The 20,098-nt window shown below is 36.3% G+C and overlaps 1 long non-coding RNA gene across 1 annotated transcript; it reads left to right on the forward strand.

Moving 5' to 3' along the window:
• The first annotated feature begins 259 nt into the window (after positions 1-259).
• LOC141276209 (uncharacterized) lies at positions 260-19,082 on the forward strand. The gene is made up of 3 exons (XR_012325420.1): positions 260-733; positions 3,495-7,152; positions 8,471-19,082. It is a non-coding gene; the product is annotated as an uncharacterized lncRNA (long non-coding RNA).
• The last annotated feature ends 1,016 nt before the right edge of the window (positions 19,083-20,098 follow it).

The raw sequence follows: 20,098 nt of genomic DNA on the forward strand, positions 1-20,098 counted from the left end.
AAGATTTACCGTGGATAATCCTTGATTTGTGTACTTAAGAGTTACTGAGGTGCACTTATTTCCTATTTTTATCTTTAATTCTAGCTAAAGCTATTTTAATGTTTTCTTTCCCCTTGTCTATCTCAGTAGAGCCACTGACTTCCATACAGAAGATTTTACTCACGCACATTTATCATGATCCAGTAATCTTAATATTGTCTTATTTTTGGACAGTTTTGAAATTAGTCATCGCCATAATCCCTCTATTTAGCCACAGAATTTTACAATATCCATAATCAAGGAGTGGCTTTGTAGGCTTTTTAGAAGCAAAAACTAAATTCCTAACCTGGGAGAAATCAAGTTTCAGTGACTTTAAGTAAATTTTGTGAAATAAGGAAGGCAAAGGTTTACATCTGCTCAGAATCCTAGACTCTTAAAGTTGAGATAGTTTTCTGCAGGTCATTTTGGGAAGGGAGCAAATTTTTCTATTTACATTTTCCCAACTAACATAAATTGTGTACTTTGGGATTTAATTTGGAAGTTTTCCCAGGAAACAGATGACTATTACTTTGCATAATCCAGGTGGAGCAAATACACAATTATTAATTTAGCCTAAATTCAGTATTTCCTAACTTCTAATCCACAAAGTGAATACAGATATCTTTGGAGCTCCATTGGAGATACCAACCCCTTCAGAATGGACAGCCAACAATGGCAGCATGCTGTGGACAGTGAACAAAATGCAGCTGAGTTGGTGAGTTTTGTACATACCCTTTAACTGCTTTCATGTCTAATGTTCTTGCTTTCTACATTTGACATTTAACCTTTCCAAAAAACGAAGTTGCCTCATATTTCACAGAAAATGCAAAATGCCATTGCTTTAATATCATATATACATCATTTTATTTCCTTCTCCTTTTCATAATATATTAAATATGAGTTATGGTGTTTCCCCACACGTCAAAAACATTTATACAATTTATTCCATTAAGTCAAATAATTAGTTAATGATGAGCAAAAACCCCCCAGTAAAACCAACTTTTGAGGCTGTGAAAAGGAATGGTTTGAATTTCCCAATTTTTAGTAATCTGACAGGCAACCTATAACCTCTTAGGTCCCCCAAAACAAAGGGTAGAAGGTCTTTTTAATAATTCTTTTTTTTTTTTTTAAGATTTGGTTTTAACAAATTTGTTTTTTGTTTTGTTTTGTTTTGTTTGTTTGTTCTGTTTTTAATTTCTTTTTGGCTGCATTGTGTCTTCGTTGTGGTGCGCGGGTTTCTCTTGTTGCAGAGCACTAGCTCTAGGCGTCCAGGCTTCAGTAGTTGTGGCTTCCAGTCTCTGGAGCACAGGCTCAGTAGTTGTGGCACATGGGCTTAGTTGCTTCACAACATGCGGGACCTTCCTGGACAAAGGCTCGAACCCATGTCCCCTGCATTGGCAGGTGGATTCTTAACTACTGCGCCACCAGGGAATTCCCTTTTATAATTCTTTATGAGTTTATTTGCTTATTTTAAAACATGTGGAAAAAACAGAAAATTACAAATAAAAAATTTTAAAAATCACCCATGATCCCTCCCAGAGAAAATCACTGCTAATATTTTGCTTCTTGTCCCCCATCCAATTTAATTTTATTCTTTTGATTGCTTTGTTTTGTCACATGAAATTTTTGTCAATTTACCTAAATTGTTTCTCCAAAATTCCATAAAAATCTTAATTAAAATTCAGAGAATTGAGAGCTTATACTACAGAAACCTTTTATAAGAGGACATTTGTTCATGCTGTCTTTTTGTTTCTCAGTAAAGTTTTATGGTTTTCTTTACATAAGTCCTATGGCATTTTATAGGCTTAGCTACTTTAAATGCTTCATTACTACTGTGAATAGCAGTTGCTAGTACACACACACATACTCACACATAAAACAAGTGCTGTTACACATATGTTTTATACGTTTATAATCAGCCAATTTGATGAGATCTTGTAACTTTCGATAGGTTATTCGGCTAAGTATTTGGGATTCTGTTTGTAAGCAAACATATCATCTGCAAATAATGTTAATTTTATCTTCACATTTCCATTATTTTTACACACTGATGAGAACTTCTAGAAAAACATTACCAGATATTGGTGGTAGGAGACTTTCTTCACTTCTCCTGCCTTTGAAGGAATGTTGTCCCTGATGTTTCACTGTTAAATATGATGGTCATTTCTTTGAGGTGGACATTCCTTGTCACATTTGGGAGTTGTTCTTTCCTTTTAGTTCTTTGAGATTGGTATTATTTGTCTGCTTTTATCAGTTTTGAATGATGAAATTTGTTAAATGAGCCTTGAGCATTGAGATGATTATTTTATTTTCCTTCTCTGATCATTTAATATGAAAAATGTATTCATATAATTCATATCACTAAACCATTATTAGAGTTTCAGATTTTCCTAGAACTTGGTTAGTTCTTCATTTAATACAAGTTGGACTCTCATAAGTTTTTTTACATGTTTTATGTGTTTATTTTACTGGATAAAATAAATTTTCTTCACCCTTAAAAATCAGGGTTGATTGATTGCTTATTTTAACATTCTTTCTCTGTAGTTACCTAGAAATCCATACTGTTCAAACAAAGGAATGCACTGTGGTTGTAGATTGCCCATCGCGACCTTACAGCCGCAGTGGGTGAGATTTGGGGCCCGTGGTGCGGTGGGGAGTCTTCAGTAGTACTCTGGAGTAATGGTAAGCCGGGATGGCAGGCTCTGCTCTGTCAGCCCTGCTGCAGGGTTCTCCTCCCCTTCAATCCCTCCCCAGCCACACCCCTCCTTGGTGGCTGTGTGCTTCTCCTGTGGCATCCCACCCCACAATCTCCCGCTAACACCGCAGGCCCCAGCAAGTTATCAGTGCTGTAGTCTATGTCTGTAAGATCCTACTCCATGCCGGAGCTGACATCTTTTTAAGCTCAGTGAACTTCCTTTTATTTATATTTAAAAGATAAAACTGTATTTAATGAATCATTTTCTAGTTATAAAATCTCAATATGTCATGTGAACATGGGAGATGACAGTGAGTCAAAGAAATACCTGTAAATTTCCATCACTCAGAGATAACTAATCTACATGTTCTGATATGCGTTTTCTTTATTTTTTCTCCCCTTGAGGGCTAATTAGATAATTAATTTATACTGCAATTTTAGTAGCTGATATATAAACTTAATGTGATATATTCCTGAGGCAACCTATTTGCATTTGACATGATGCCTTATTGCTTTAGTACAAAGGATTAACTAAGAGGGGAAATTTTGTCCTTATGGACTTGTGGACAAGGGGTGTGTGTGTGTGTGTGTGTGTGTGTGTGTGTGTGTGTGTGAGAGAGAGAAAGAAAGAGAGAGAGAAAGAGAGTGCGCTGATAAATTTGTTTGTTTAAATTGCGGCATTTGGAGTAATGAAAAAATTAGCCATATTCTAATTAAAACCATTTACTTAAGTTACCACTGTCTTATTGCTGAAATATTCACTTTTCATAATCTTTTGCAGGTGACAGCAAAACTGTAGTCACTCTGGAAACCATTTCTGGTGTGTCTATTGGCCTAATCGCTAGGACCCTTGCCGTTCTGCTCTTATATTTTGTCCACTTCAGCAAGCCCACCAACAGTACCACCATCATCATTCACACAGACAGCAAGTCCAATCATGTCACCTGCATCCCTGGTTCTGCCCCATCTCCTGCCTCATCATCCCTGCCTGGATCTCAGAGCACTCTGCCTTCTACCCCTGTGCCCAACCAAAGGTCCCCACCAAGGTACCTCCATCTCCTATGAAGATGACTAAAACCACAATGCGGGGCCATGAAGTTGTCACTGAAGATGGAGGATAACGTTTTGGGGGCCTTTAGCCCTCCTCAAGCCAGATCAACATCCTTACTCTGAAGGAAGCACGTCCAAGGTATTCTTTCCTGCTGCCAAGAGGTTCCACAGCATTTAGCTTTATGAGACCTGCCCCACTTGCTCAATCATTTGCTGTATTCCCATATGAGAATGACTCCAGTGTTCTCAGTCTTGGGCCCTCCAATGTTCAAATGATTGGAAAAGAATTTCAATTGAGCTAGGTTGATTCATCCAGGCTGGGGCCCAGTGTTTCCTTTTCATCCTGTACAACCAATCTCAACTTCACTAATGAGGATTTTGACGGCTGAGGAAGTTGCCTGCTTCCTGTATGCTGGTTCTCAAGCTGGTATTTTTCATCCAGTTGTTGATTATTTCCCAATCTCATATACTTGGCTATTTTCAGCATTTCTATTCCAGTAAGGAAAGAAGGAAATGTTTAATTAATGTGGTTAATGAACATAACTTATTATATAACTGTTGATCATTACAGAAGCTTTCCTACTATTGGGGAATTCAGAAAAGAGGGCAGATCAGTGAGATTAGAAATAATCAAGGAAGGTTTTAGAGAAGGGCTGAAAGTTGAACAAGGGTGAAAGTTTAAATTTAAGGAGAGATAATTAAAACAGAAAATGAGAGGGCTAAGGGAGTTTAATAGATTTAAAATCCAAACCACATTTATGGATAAGCACACTTACCCAAAATACTTCAAATGTAACAAATGATGTATTTTATATATCTGCACTTTTTTACTGATAGTGTCAATATTATTTTCTATACTTGATATTTTGCTTAATCTCTAAACTATTATAAACTACTACTTATAAAATTTGAACTTTTAAATTGTTTTGTACTTCATGCTATATAACTTTGAGTGCACATTGCTTATAATTTTCTATGAAACACAAGAGTCTTGTTCAATATTACTTTAATACTCACTAGAAGCATCCACATTTTATTCTGGAAAAGACTGCAGGGTTAAAATCAACTTGCCCATTCCATCCTCAGCTTCCAAACTCTACAAAAGAGGAAGACTGTTCCAGGGAAGGGCACTCTTGTTCAAAGACTCAGATGCTATGAGTAGACACGGGAGCCTGGATCTGTTTTGCATACCATCAGAGGTTCTAAATAGGTTCCAAAAGTGTTTTTTTTTTAAGATTTCCTAAAGCAAAAGATTTTGTGTATATGCCATTCTAGGTTGATTTGCTGTAGTTAATCATAGGCCATGTAAATTAGTACAGACCTTGAGGCCTTGCTGAGTAATTTGGCTCTGCAAAAGAAAGATTAGAAATGTGATCATCGCTAGGTAATTATTATTTATGAGCAGCTAGTATTATTTCCCAGACACTGGGAAATGTAAACATTTGAGTCTTTGAAAAATAATTTTTCAAACAATTTACCAACATTATTTGATAATAGAATTTAAGAATGATGAAAGGCATTATATAAATTTTAGAAAAGAAATTTCATAAAGCTCTAGGTAAGATGAATGAGCAAAATGGAGAAAGTGTGCATGCATTTCTCCCTGGTAGAGTTTTAAATCAATTCATTTCTATTGTGTTTTTGATTTAAATGCTTGTGAAGAAGAAAGATTAGATTCACTAGGTTCAAATGTGCTTCCTTATATGATTTAAACTTTGCTTTGTAATATAAAATTTAAAAAAGCTTTTAATACAAAGACCTAAAATAAAGGCACTGTTAATAAAGAATTTAAAAGAAAGTTTTGTATCCTAGAAGCCGTTTTAAATAACTAGATGTTGTGATAAAAGCTGTTCTTTTCTTCCTTTGCTCTTTGAGATAATACAGAATGCACTTGGTAATATGGGGAGAATAACTTAATTGTGCTTAAGGAATCTGCTCTTAGCAATGAATTTCCTATGTTAAATATTGGAGGATATTGTAATTAGGGTTATCTGAGTTCATCAGGTTTCTGTGCTTTATAAAATGGGGTTGTGAATGAGCTCTTGGATTCATTTTTTGCTTTAGACTTTTACGGTTTAATAAAATCTTAAAGTATTAAGCAGCATTGTGGAAAAAGTCTTCACCAGTTAAAATACATAACTTGGACAAAAATTTTACAAAGTACTATGAAAATAGTGAAGTGTGCATATTCAATAAATAAGTAATCACCCAGTGGTAATGATTTATTCACCAAATATTAAAACCATATATATGTTCTAATATTTATTATTTCAAAAATTTATTCACTATATTGAATGACAGTAATATATTTTAAAACAGTCAGGAAATTATTTAAAATATCTTCGACAGGACTTCCCTGATGGTACAGTGGTTAAGACTCTGTGCTTCCACTGCAGGGGGCCTGGGTTCAGACCTTGGTTGCGGAAGATCCCGCACAGCCAAAACAAAAACAAAACAACAACAACAAAACAATATTAAAAAACTAAGGATTATCTTAAGAAACCCAAATTTAAAAATTAAATTAAAAAAATATATCTTCTACAAGCAATTTTTGAGTCCATTATTTATTCTTAAATGCAAAGTAATTCTTTGCATTGTGGGATTAAAACGTTAAGTTTTCAAATACACTTCACCAAATAAGAGTGTAACTAACTTCTTTGGATGCATTACTAAAAAATGTTCTATTGGGCATTTTGTTTCCAGAATAGATCCATTTACTTACACTGAAAATCCACTGTAATAGGTAAAATCTGTACTCCATGATATTTCCACAATTATTTTAGGGGAACCTTTCAGAAGTTATACTGTGTGAGCCATTCACTTTGATATTGTGCAGTTTCAAAAGCTTTTGAACCTTGGAACCATCTCTACTTTGAAACAAATTATTATTTGCGAACTTTCACTTGCTTACTCTTTAAATTCTTTAATAATCTAAGTTTCTCATTAATTGCCATTATAGTGATAGGCAGCTAATATCAGTGTTATGATCAAGTCAAACATGTTTCTGGTTTGTCACATCTCTTGCTAACTTTGGCCATGGCATCCTGAGAGCTTTTTCCAAGTCGTGTAGGAGTCTCTCTTTGTCATTCACAATGGTCATTACCATCAAACAATTGCAAGCAGGCGTTGTTCAGGGCTAAGGGGGAACTCCTCAGCTAGAAACAGTTCCCTTTGCCAGGAAACGAACAGCAGAGTGAGCAACAAGCTTCCCCAGCCTTTCAGGGCACTGCATGAAGTTCCTGCTTCAATTTTATCCTACCTAGACTGGCAGAGCTAAGAAATATAGAACTAGCTAGTGCTAGGGAAGAAAAGCAGGGGCTACAGATAGCTGCCACTCAGCAAGAGTCAATGTGGTTCACAGTGACCTGATGGAACTTGAGGATGTTATGGTAAGTGGAATGAGCCAGACAGAGACAATTATTATATGATCTCACTTATTTGTGGAATATTAAAAAAAAGCTGAAATTACAGCAACAGAGAGTATAATGGTGCTTACCAGGAGCTGGGAGTAGGAGGGAGTGGGGGAAATGGAGAGAGGTTGGTCCAAGGGTATAAACTTCTAGCTATAAGATGAACAAGGTCTGGACATCTAATGTACAGAATAGTGATTACAGTTAATACTACTGTGTTAGGTACTTGAAAGTAGCTAAGAGAGTAGATCTTAAATGGTAATTATGTGACATGAGAGATGTTTAGCTAAACTATGGTGGTAATCATTTTGTAATATATAAGTGTAACAACTCAACATGTGTATCTTAAACTTATACAGTGTTATATGTCAGTTATATCTCAATAAACCAGGATAAAATAAGTAAAAAATAAAATACTTGCTCACAACAAGTAATGTCATCTTTTCCAGCCTCAGAGTGGATGTGTTTGCTCTGAAATGTAGTTTGATTTTTAAAAATACTGCAAGCACAGATACTTCTGCATCAGTTGTATTTGTTTCTACATTTGCAACTGTCCTACATGGAAGACATGGGCTTATCTTACAAATGGAACAAGAAGCCGCAAATTATTATTTCCGGCTACTACACCAGGGACCTCTGTATCAGTTATGAAAAAATTCAGCTATAAGTTGAATAGATGTTCCTAAACAGTAATAAAGTTATGGAAGTTATAGAAAAATAATATATAGAAGCTTGTCTCTCATATACATTAAAAGACTGAAGGTAGCTTTTGAAAAAGTAATTTTTTGGTCGTAAGAGACCTAGACTCCTTTATCTCATTGTTCTACATCCTCAGTATCTGGCTTCTATTTCCTGGTTCAAAATGGCTGCTTAAGCTCCAGTCATTACATCTATATTCCAGTCAACAGAAAGGAAGAGGGATTAAGGGCTTGATCATTCTTCTAAGAATATTTCTCAGAAGTTGCATACAGTAAGTTTATTATAGCCCATTGCCAGAAATTCGTCATATAGCCACATGTAGCTGTAAGGAAGACTGGAGGATATAATGATTATTCTGGGTGTTTGTGTGACTAGCTAAAACTGAGGTTTCTATTTATAAGGAAAACAAACAGAATAGATATTGGGGCACAATCCAGAGTCTCTGCCCAACAATTCAAGCCAAACATTTTTAGATGAAGAAGTAAACATTTCACTCCAAATTCCTAATCCCTTTATGAGCCTCAGCTACTCTTTAAACTCTTTTATAAACAGTCTGGCAACCGCAACATTTTAACAGTGTCTAATAATTGTGAATCAGATGCGGTCATTTACAGCGTCACTGAGTTGGCCTCAGGTGCCAAGCACGACGGCTGAGGATTCAAGTCTCCAGGAGTTTCACCTGGCACAGGAGAGCACCAAGAGCCCCTCGCAAAAGGAGGGAGATCATGCCTGATGCTTTTGTGTATCTGCACATGTGTCTGACATAGAGAAACTACAAAGCAAGCATTTGATGAATTAAATCACTGATTACATCCCAGAAACATCATGTAGAAAAGGACTGTGGAGATTATCCAATCCAAACTCTTCACTTTTGAGATGAAGGACCTGAAGCTTGAATAAAGCTTGGCCAGTGCTGGGTGTATGCAGGTATCGTGTAAAGGACTTTGTGTTATTTGCCCAGCAGTGCATTAGTGTTAAAGCTGAGACTGCATGAACTCAGATCTGGGGCTCTGCACTAACATGAAACCTTTTCACTTTATATTTTCTGACTTCCATTTTGACTTGCTTCCTGCATGTATTAATGTGTTTTAACTCACATTTTATTAATAGCTACCTCACTTTTATGTATTTTTATTTCCAGTTGGAAGACAGGAAATCATGTTCTCTGATGCCATTTTACTCTTTATATTTTCTCCATTGTATCTTCAAGTTTACTTTTCATTTTCCCCAAGAACCAGGTTTTCTTCTTTCCAGGTTGCAAAAGGTTTTATGTTTCTGCCTTAACATAGTATTTGAATAGTTAAAATGTACAAGATCTAAAACTAGGCAACCAGGACTTGAAACCTAGCTCTCTCACTTACTGTGTGACCTTTGGCAAATTACCTACCTCTCTGTGCCACAGTTTTCTCATCTAAAATGTGGAGAAAAAAAAAGACCACATACTGCATAGATCTATTTTAAAGAGTTAATAGCTTAGTAAAACAGCCTGGAAAATGTTCAGTGAATGTTATCTGAGAATGATGGTGACTTCTTAAGTAAAGGATGGTATTCTCTTGCTACCTAGCATGTTTTTGGCCATCTCTCCTTTTCTAATAAATAATTTATTCAAAAAATTACAATTAGTATTGACATTTAAGAAAAATGACACAAGATAATTGAAGCTTCTGAGTAAATATTATGACATGGTTACCTCAAAGCTGAATAGAGATTAGACTTGGGTGGAATAAAAATTAAAGTGTGTGGAGATCAACACTGCAATGGTTGGAGGTGAAGGTCGAGTGGGAAATAAAAGGATTCACCTTCCCTCCTGCAAGAGCCGCAGAGTGAGTGTGCTATCAGCTGGCTAAGAGAATTACACTTCACACATCTCCTCAAAGTGAATAATAGCTTTAAAAACAAATTTAGCTATTTTTTAATTATTAATGGAAACCAGTGAGGACCATCTTAGTACAGAAAATTAAGATTTAAGATGCAAAAACGATTTTAGTGAATGAAATACATGTTTATATATTTTAGTTTATATAGTACTTTAACTTCTCATAGACCGTTTCCCCCAAGGACAACTTAGTAACATACACACATTTAAACCTATTGCTCCTGACAAATAGGCTAGATTATGCTGGTCCCTGGGGGTGATTCAGGGCAAGTGGGTAAATTCAGGTACTTCTGCAGGTCTCTCTCTCTCGTCTCTTGGGCAAAGAGTTCTTATCATGCCAGAATGTCTCATGAGAAGCTGATTTCCAATAAGTTAGAAAGATTCTCCCAAGAGTCGACAGTTGGTAAGTGGCAGACGTAAGGCCTCCATCCTGTCTTCGTGGGTCCAAGTGAGGTGTGTGAGAGGTGAAACTTGGACTGGAGAATTTCATATTCTACGTTCTGGTTGGCAAAGCCTCACCAACGGCCAGTAGATACTGGAACATAACTATAGCCTGTTTTGTAGCCATATTAATTGCCCTAGGAAATTCTGATAAGTGTCTCTGGTTAGGAATCATTACTTCAAGCCTAGATATGTATGAGAATAGCTCTGGTGAAGCTCAGTCTTCAAGGGGTCTGTACTTTACCTTATTATTCCTCATCATTTTCAAGAAAGCTTGTTCCGCTGCTCAGTGGGATATGAAGTACCAGTCTATTCCAGCAGAACTTTACTTATCTGGGATGGCAGGTACCAGACTTTTTCCAAGAACTAGATTTTACACCACTGATGACAATTTTCATTTGGTTGCCCATATAGTTATCATGTTAAGGACACTCAGGGCATACAAAGAACATTTAAAAATAATCTCCGTTCCCAAGGAATTTTAGTCTGGGGTGAAAAATGGAGGTACCCAGTATCTGAATGATCAAAGCGGTAAAGCTAAGGTCTCTGTGGGTTTGTATTGATAGATAATCTCTTATGGGGAAATCAATGAAGACTTCATGGAAAAGGTGGCATTTAGGCTGACGTTTGAAGAATGTCTAGGATTTGGGGGGTTTGAAAATTTTTTTGTTTGTTTTCTAATCTAAATGAAATACATGTGGGTTGTGAAAAACCAAATTTGAGAGTTTAGAGAAGTATGTGGGAAAAGAAGGAAAAAAGTCACCATTTTTTTTAGCACCAGAGGCAAGTACTTTCCCTTAGTCTTTTCTGCATTTTAAAATACTTGAGACCATATAAAACCATATGGCGGGCTTCCATGGCGGCACACTGGTTGAGAGTCCGCCTGCCGATGCAGGGGACACGGGTGCGTGCCCCGGTCCGGGAGGATCCCACATGCCGCGGAGCGGCTGGGCCCGTGAGCCATGGCCGCTGAGCCTGCGCGTCCGGAGCCTGTGCTCCGCAACGGGAAAGGCCACAAGAGTGAGAGGCTCGTGTACCGCAAAAACAAACAAAAAAACCCCCCAAAAACCCAACCATATGGCACTTTGGTCATATTGATCAAGATTTATCCAGCATTTAAAAAAATGCTCATAGCCTTTAGCTCAGTAGTTTTGCCTATAGATCAATAAAGGTTATAATTAGGAATGCAGATAAAGACTCATGAGCAAAGATATTCTTCACAGCATTTTTATAAATAGCAAAAGGTATGGAACAATCTAAGAACTCCCCAAAGGAAGTGATTAAGAATGACCAGCAGGACATTTTTTGAGGAGATGGAACTCTCCTTGGATAAGAGATGTTGACAAGAAGCCCCCTGAAACTGGAAGGTAAAGGAGGTAAGGATGGGGGTACAGAGTAGTGTAATATACAGCAAGTTATGGGGGCATATAAAGGACAGTGATGTCTCTACTGCTTCCCGGACACACAGATTGACAACGTCATTTGGGTTTTAAAATGCACGAGTTTAAGCCATTTTGCTCTTTCTTGCCATTTATGGGACCATCCTCCGGTGAAATGTTGTCTGTCACCAGGACAGGAAAGAAAGCAAAGGAGGTGTGGGCTGAGTAATCCAAGTGTTGAGTGAAGTACCTGCAGGTCAGAATGCACTGCAGAACACAAGGAATGCCACACCCTTCCCGTGGCTTCTAATTCCCTCCAACACCTCAATTCCTCTCCAGCTTGGCCTCGCACCCTCTCTTCTTACTCACTAACAACACAGGTAATCAGATCAAAGAATTGTAAATGGCACTGAGCTTTCCTAAACAAAGCTAATAACCAATGGGACCAGTATAAATTTCAAGTTCGATAATGGAGTCTGCTTGCTAAACATTCATAATATATCTCCGCAAAAAGATCTAGTCAAATTGGATGGCCTAATGGTGCCAATATCTGTGAGTTCTGTGTCAGGTCTCATGTCAGGTATGACGGAATGTACGTCGTAGGTAAGTCCCTTAAACTCTCTAAGTTTCAGTGATGCCTGCAGAGTTGCCATGAGAATGAAATGTAATAATATCTGAAAATTAGGGGTCCCAATATTGTCTTATAATAGAGGATTTGGGGGTGGTTGGGAGTGTGGGAGGAGGGAACTCTTTTTCTTTTGTAGGCTTGATTTTAAGGAAAACACTTGCAGGGAAATAAGAAAGGTAGAAGGAAATGAAACATTTGAGGTTAAAAAGAACAACATATGATTCTTCTCTTCTACTTCCTTGTTTTGAATGAGAAAATGATTTGACTGCATCTTAAAAGATCTTTGGCCTGTGCATTTCTTTAGAGATGTCCTTCTCCCGTGGCTATGTAGGTGCTTGGTAACTACTATGCTATACAGAATAACTGAGTTCTTTCCTGTGTTACGTGAGAATCTCCTCTTTCTTTCCCTACTCTTCCTGCTTGCACAGCCACTTCATATATGTAGGGGTTTTGTTCTGTTTTTATAAAACACCTGCCTGTACCAGGTGATATAGGAGCCTTTAAAAATGTGTATGGAATGCTTAATATTTGTATAATTTGGCTATACCGGAAAGGCTCACCCTTGAAAAACTTTGAAAGTATTAAACTGGGCTCTGGTAAAAATCTAAATTGGTTAAACCTATTTCAGTTATAAGGGTGTGTACCCTTATTACACCAGAACAAATTGGTTCAGTTGGTAGATTCTCTTACACAAATCAATTTTATGTTATTAAAATACATGCCACCCCCATATATAATGATGTTTTCCTGAAAAGAAAAAAAATATTTTTCTGTTATGGGTATCGTCTTCTGTTTTCCAAAATAGTGGAAATGTTATTAGTATCAAGCCATTTTCACTCAGGTACTAGTTCTAAAAGAAGCATTTTCGTGTTTATTTAAAAAAAAGATGAACAGTACCCTGAAAAAAATTTCTGTGAGGGAATAGTTTGACTCACCAATAGATGCTTCTGAAAGCAACAGGCAGCGCTGACAAGCACACCTTAGTGGAGGAGCGGAGACATCTGGTGGACGCCAGATGGAAAGAAAGCAAGATACCAGGTCCACAGAGAAATTATGTTAAATATCTGAATGCGTATTGCTTTGCCTTTGTTAGCAACAGTTAAAATTATTTTAAGTGAGATTTAATTAAAAAATTATATGTATACATACATGTATATTATATATATATATATTTAGCTAGCTAGGTCCTCAAGGTTTTTGAATATCGTGTTTAGCTCTGATGCAAGAATTAATATTTTGGGGGGAAATAAAAACAATTATGAATCATCCAAAGATATGAGGGAAAAGCTTTCTCATAATTTGTTCTTTGTATTATTAGTGGCAATTTTTATCAAAGTTCAAAATGCAGGCAGAGAAAAAGCAATTCTACTTCTAGGAAAATATGCCACTCATATACTGGCAAAAGTACACAAAGATATCTGTAAATCCATGTTCATTAAGCATTGTTTGCATAAAACAAAAACCTAGAAAGAACTTGGATTTCCATTCTAGGGGAGTGATTAAATAACCAGCAAATGGCAATATAATGAAATATAACTGTTACAAAGAGTGAGATAAACCTATAATATCATTATTTGCTGAATGTGTTATAGTATTAAATCATTTCTGTAAAAAGTATATGTATGCATGTGACTGTTTAGAAGTTCACAGAATACACATTTTGACTGAATGCCAAATGATCAAGGGTTAAGCCCACATTTGGCTAATGCTGAGGCCAAAGCCAAAGTCACCATTAAGAGAATGAAGTTTTGGTATATGTGGAACCTAGAAAACTGGTACAGATGAACCGGTTTGAAGGGCAGAAATTGAGACACAGATGCAGACAACAAGCGTATGGACACCAAGGGGGGAAAGTGGCAGGGTGGGTAGGTGGTGGTGTGATGAATTGGGAGATTGGGACTGACATATATACACTAATATGTATAAAATGGATAAATAAATAAATAAAACAGAAAAGAAAGAGAATGAAATTTTGGGATAAGAGAAAAAATCTGACATTTTATTAATATAATAATAATGAAATTTTTATTATTCAAATTTTAGTAGGAAAATAGTGGAAGTTTACTATTACAGTGGAGGTAAATTAAGTTCTCAGCATTGACACAACTGCATTGTACTTAGGGTCCCTTTACCGCACATTAGTGATGCTAAGAAGATGTTCATTTTCAAATGGCACAGTGTATAATGTTATTTAACTTTTGGACAACAGAGTACAATTCAGGATAAAAAAATGTTAATCTATTCTCTAGATGGAATGTTGTATCTGGGTTTTGTAACTAAAAGTGAATAACAATCTTTTTGATAAGATTTTTGCATAAATTTTAGGTGCCAGAGACTTAAAACTATAAGGAATTGTCTTAAAACATTTTTCATGGAGTCTGTTGGTTTGAAATTTGAAGAATAAGGACAAAAATAAGATTTTGGATTTCTCATTTTTCTCTATAATATTTTGGATTATTGTTCTTTAAACTTTTTGATATCTTTTATGCTTTGACTGAAGATGATTCATTAAGTTTGATGTTCATGATTTTTGAAAAAGAAATTTTGAAGCAGCAAAATTATATGTTTCTTTTAATTAATTCCCCAAAGGATGTGAAGAATTCTTACATAGAAATTTTTCTTGAAAAACTTATATTCTAATTGGAATTAAATAGCTAAAAATGAAAATGTATCCATAAAGAGTACACACTATGATACCCAAAGAATGCATATACTGTAGTACAAATAATAATACGAATTATTATACTGCATATGTATTAGATAGTCAATAAATATTGAATGGTTAAAGAACTTAATTTATATGTACAATAAATTAATAGAATAAACAGATTATAGACGTTCAAAACTGGAAAGACCTTAAAAATTATTCAGATACATTTGCTAATTTCTTTTTTCTTTTAATTTCCTAAGCCTTTTCACAAAAAATACATTTCTTAAAAGTCCTCTTAGGATTTTTTCAAAAATCATTTTATAGTTTTGCATGATGTATAATAAAGAAGTTATTTTGAGTAAAAACATTTTACATTAGAACAGTGTATTGTTAAAGATTGCATTATGAAGTTTATTTTAATAAAATATTTAATAATATTACAAAATTATTTTCCACTTAGATGTTCAACCACTTTTAATTAACTTTAATTATATTAGAAAACACATGATTTGTCAACAAATAATTTTTAAAGTCATATTACATTGTATTTGATTTAGAAACTAACTGTATATAAAATGTAGAGTTAAATTGAACTATATCATGGTGTAAAAGCTAAAACAGAACGTGCTTGTTGTTCTGGGGTGCAGGGAAGAAGTTATTCAGTCATTTGCCAGGTATTTATAGATTTTACTACGTGGCAGAGATTCGGGGTGCAGAAAACATAACACCTAGGACAAAAAGAGCCCTGAAGCTTTAATAGAAGCAGTAGATTACTGAGCTTCCAAGAACTGTTCTGCTCAGAGCGCTGGCCATAGCTGCACACCGAGGGCTCCTATTTGAGCTATAGCATCATGTTCCTACAACACTGATTCCCTCTTCCAACTGCTTCCTATAGGTCTTTGCTCCTCAGCTGGTACTTAGACTGCTGCCCTGCAACCCACACATGGTTTGCTAAGAAAATAAGAGCTGGATTAATCAGATTGCCCACCAGAAATAGAGACACAGATGTAGAGAACAAACGTATGGACACCAAGGGAGGAAAGCAGCGGGAGGGGGTGGGTGGTGGTGGGATGAACTGGGAGATTAGGATTGACATGTATACACTAATATGTATAAAAAGGATAACTAATAAGAACCTGCTGTATAAAAAAATAAATAAAATTCTAAAATTAAAAAAAAAAATCGGATTACCCACACTGGGAACTTGAATAAAATCACGCCGAGAGAAGAAGGCAAAGGTTATCAGCAAGAAAGGTTGTGGTGTAGAGAGGACTTGGAGAGGTCACATGAAGTCAGCCAGATCTCTGAGCTGAAGGGCTGTGTATGTCTGCACATGTCAGATACAGCCCTACTGGGGAGCAATGAAGAAGATGATCGATAGTAAGAAAAGAGGAGGGCACACCTGCTGAGAAGCAGCAGAAACACCTTAAAGGATGCTGTGGAGGCATTATCCCTGGAAAGATACAATATCTTAAATGGAATGTTCTGGGGAAAATATTTACATCTCCACTCTGTAGACGCTTGCGTGTTTTGGATAGCTAGCTTGGACATTAAGGAATAGCAGCTCCTTTTTCTCTGAGAGGGGAAGCCAGACCTCTCCTGGGAAAACTGTCTTGAATAGAAGAGCAAAGAGCTCCTACAATCGCTCATGGAGGAAGGGTGGCTGGGTTCCAAGGCAGCCAGGGTCTGGGTCAAGAGCAGGAACTCAGCCCCTCCGGGATTAGAAAAAAGTGTAGTTAATCATCCGGAAGGGGGCTGATGAAGCAGTCACCATGTGGCAGAAAACAAAACTCCCTTAGTTAAATAAGACCTTTTCCTAGTTTAATCAAGAAAAGCAATAGTTTATTAAGAGGGGGAAAATATACTGCACTTGTATGACACACACCAAAGAGAAACTGTAGGAACTCCCTTTTCACATCTGCAAAACATTGCATTTTCAGGACTTTCTTCATTACCATTCACATTTTACAGACATATTCATAAAATATAATTCAAAAAGTATCCGTTTTCATTGGAAGGTAATTACACTTCAGCATGGAGTGCTTGCATATTTTTGATATATTCTCCAACATTTGTTTACATTGATATGAGAAAAGAGGGATTCTTATAATATTTTTAATTTGAATTTATCTTAATGGAAGTTATTACTGATTATCTCAAACGTAGAAAACATACCATGAGAATATTTTACCAAAGATGGAAGCATGTGAGTCTATGTTCCAAATTCTCTGTTCTCTTTAGAGAGTGACCACTTTCCAGAAGTTAGCCTGATTCCTTGGAAATATAAGTTCATGTTACTATCATAGAAGACTCTGAATTAGTGTTTAAGCCAAAGCCCACGCTTCTGTCTCCCTATATGGAGTCTAGCCTGTTTCTGAAGCACCTCCGTAAAGGAGACAGGATTCTGACCCCTTTGCCATCACCATACAGCAGGATAGAGCAGAGAAATGCAGGACATCAGACCTCATGGACAGGGCCTGCAATTGGAGGACTGTAAAGTAAACAGAATATGACCTTTTAGCATTTCGTAAGATGAAACAGGAAGACACATGAAACACTTGAGATAAAGCTGTGAACCAAACCAGAATTTAACAACCTGTATTTTTCACAGAACTAACCACGATTATCCATATTTGGATGATTGGCAGATACTTTCTTAAAAATGATGTGATGTGGAAAGCAACTGAAAGTATTTGTGATGGAAGATTTTTTTTAATGAACTTTAAACTGAAAATTTAAATTTTGAAAAACTTGTATTGACCACTGTAAGAGTAACAGCTGCTCAAAATGTAAAGAGTTTTCTGATGAGCTTGGTGGTGATATTAACACATGTGCTTTAAAAAATAATCTATAATGAAATGTTGCAACATTGAAAAAATCTGCATGACTCAGTAAGTCCGTATTCTTAAAATGACCAACATATCATGTTACAAAATAATGCATGGGTAAGGGGATTAAGAGGTATAAACTTCCAGTTATAAAATAAGTAAGTGACAGAGATGTAATGTACAGCATAGGGAATATAGTCAATAACTTTGTATGGTGACAGATGGTAACTAGACTTACCATGGTGATCATTTCATAATGTATAAAAATATCGAATCACTATGTTGTACACCTGAAACTAATATAATATTGTATGTGAATTATAATTCAATAAAAAATGCAAGATAGAATAATGGATTTTAATGCAACAGCACAATAAATTCATTGATGAGATTTCAGATTTCACATTGTGACTAACCTTTATGAAATAATCACTTGGGGAATTTTGGTGTATCTAGAAATATGGACGAATAACTGCAATTATTTGAAATGGCTATTGAAATGCTTTTCCCTTTATCAACTACGTATCTCTATGAGCCAGATTTTCCTCATTATACATTATCCAAAGCAACATGAAAGATAGATAAAACATAGAGGTGTAAATGAAAATCTAGTTGTTTTCCATTTCTCTGGACATTAAAGAGATTTATAAAAACAATGTCACTCTTCTCACTGTGTGTGTGTGTGTGTGTGTGTGTGTGTGTGTGTGAAATACAATTCATCAAAAATTATGTTATAGATGTTAATATGGAATGAGTTTATTATTATTTTATGAGTTAATATTTTCAAAAATCTTCAGATTTAATTTTCACTATGGTGAATTTGATAGATATAACCCACACAAATAAGAGCTCTTGGGAATCCTCAGTAAATTTAAGGGTGGAAAGGGGGATTGAGACCAAAAGTATGAGACCTTCTGTGCTCGGCTGTGTCCTCTCTCCTCCTAGCGCTCAGGTCCTGAGTGTTGCCCATGTCTCCAGTTCTCCTAGCATCCATGCCACCTACGATGAACATCGGGTTCTTTGATATAACGGGGAGGGTAAGTCTTCATCCATTAAGTCTAAAGAAGGTCTTGTTATGGACTGAATTGTTTCCCTAAAAAATTCATATGCTGAAGTCCTACCCCCAGGACCTCAGAATGTGGCTGTATTACGAAACGGGTCATTAAAGGGGTGATTGAGTTAAAGTGAGGGCGTCAGAGTAGACCCAGATCCGATATGACTGATGTTCATATAAGGAGTGAGATTAGGACACACAGGGGCACACAGGCACAGAGGGATGACCACCTGAAGAGGCAGCAAAAGGGCATCTATCTGCAAGCCAAGGAGAGAGACCTCAGAGGAAACCAACCCTCCCAACACCTTGATCTTGTACTTTCAGCCTCAAAACTGTGAGAAAATAAATTTCTGTGGTTTCAGCTACCCATTCTGCTGTATTTTGTTACGGGAGCCCTAGCAGGTTAATACAGGTGCTTACTAAGCATTTTTGGCTCTCTAAGTGCAGCACTGACCAACTCTCTCCAAGTGCTCGCACACACCGTTCCCCCTCTCATGTCCCGTCATCCCAATCCTATGCCTTCCTAGTTTCTGATCAGCCTCCAGGACACGGCTGACTTGTAACTTTCTGCAGGAGACGTTCCCTGACCCAACAAATCGGCATTTTCTTTCTCCTTTTTGCTTCTCTAACACCTTGGACCTCCTTTCTTTTACAGAATTTTATCATTTGTAATTTTTTTTTCCATTCGGTTATCTACATTCTTCTCTAGCCTGCTCTGCTGGACCAGCATAGAAAACAGAAAATTATAAACAGCATATATTTGTCATATAGTTTGATTTTACTTAACGATCTTACGTTCATTATCTTTCTCTGACTTCGCTATTATTCTTTATTTTGTTTTATTCTTTAGCTTCACTAGTGGATAAGTGGCTTGATTTCACTCATTAGTCCTTATTACTCAGAAAGTACCAAGCCATTTTATCTTGGCTTTTACCTGACAGGCCCTTTGGGAATTAGACCTCTGATTCCTACAGAACTATTTCTAAAAAGCAACACAAATTTAACTCTGTCTCCATCAGCAGGGACCATTTTTATTTGTTTTCCCCTTATTTTTTTCCAGTACTTAGAAATCAGTATTGATGTAATAAATATTTAAGGATGAAACAAATGCATCCAGTTGCACTGGTACAATTTCATAAGCAATGATGCAAAGAAAAGTGCCTATAATGTAGACTAAATATTATTCCAAAAAGTTTAATTTTAGTCATCCTGATTAAAATCATCCTGGCTTTGCCCAGAGGGTTCAATTTTTTGAAACACTCTGTTTTCATGCCTTCCAGATCTCATACTCTGTAATGGACAGTGCAGTCTATTAAAATACGTCCATAGAGAATTATGTGTACAGTGATAAATACCCAAAGTTTTAATGC

The sequence above is a fragment of the Tursiops truncatus genome, chromosome 13 (assembly GCF_011762595.2).
Source record: "Tursiops truncatus isolate mTurTru1 chromosome 13, mTurTru1.mat.Y, whole genome shotgun sequence".
Taxonomy (NCBI): domain Eukaryota; kingdom Metazoa; phylum Chordata; class Mammalia; order Artiodactyla; family Delphinidae; genus Tursiops; species Tursiops truncatus.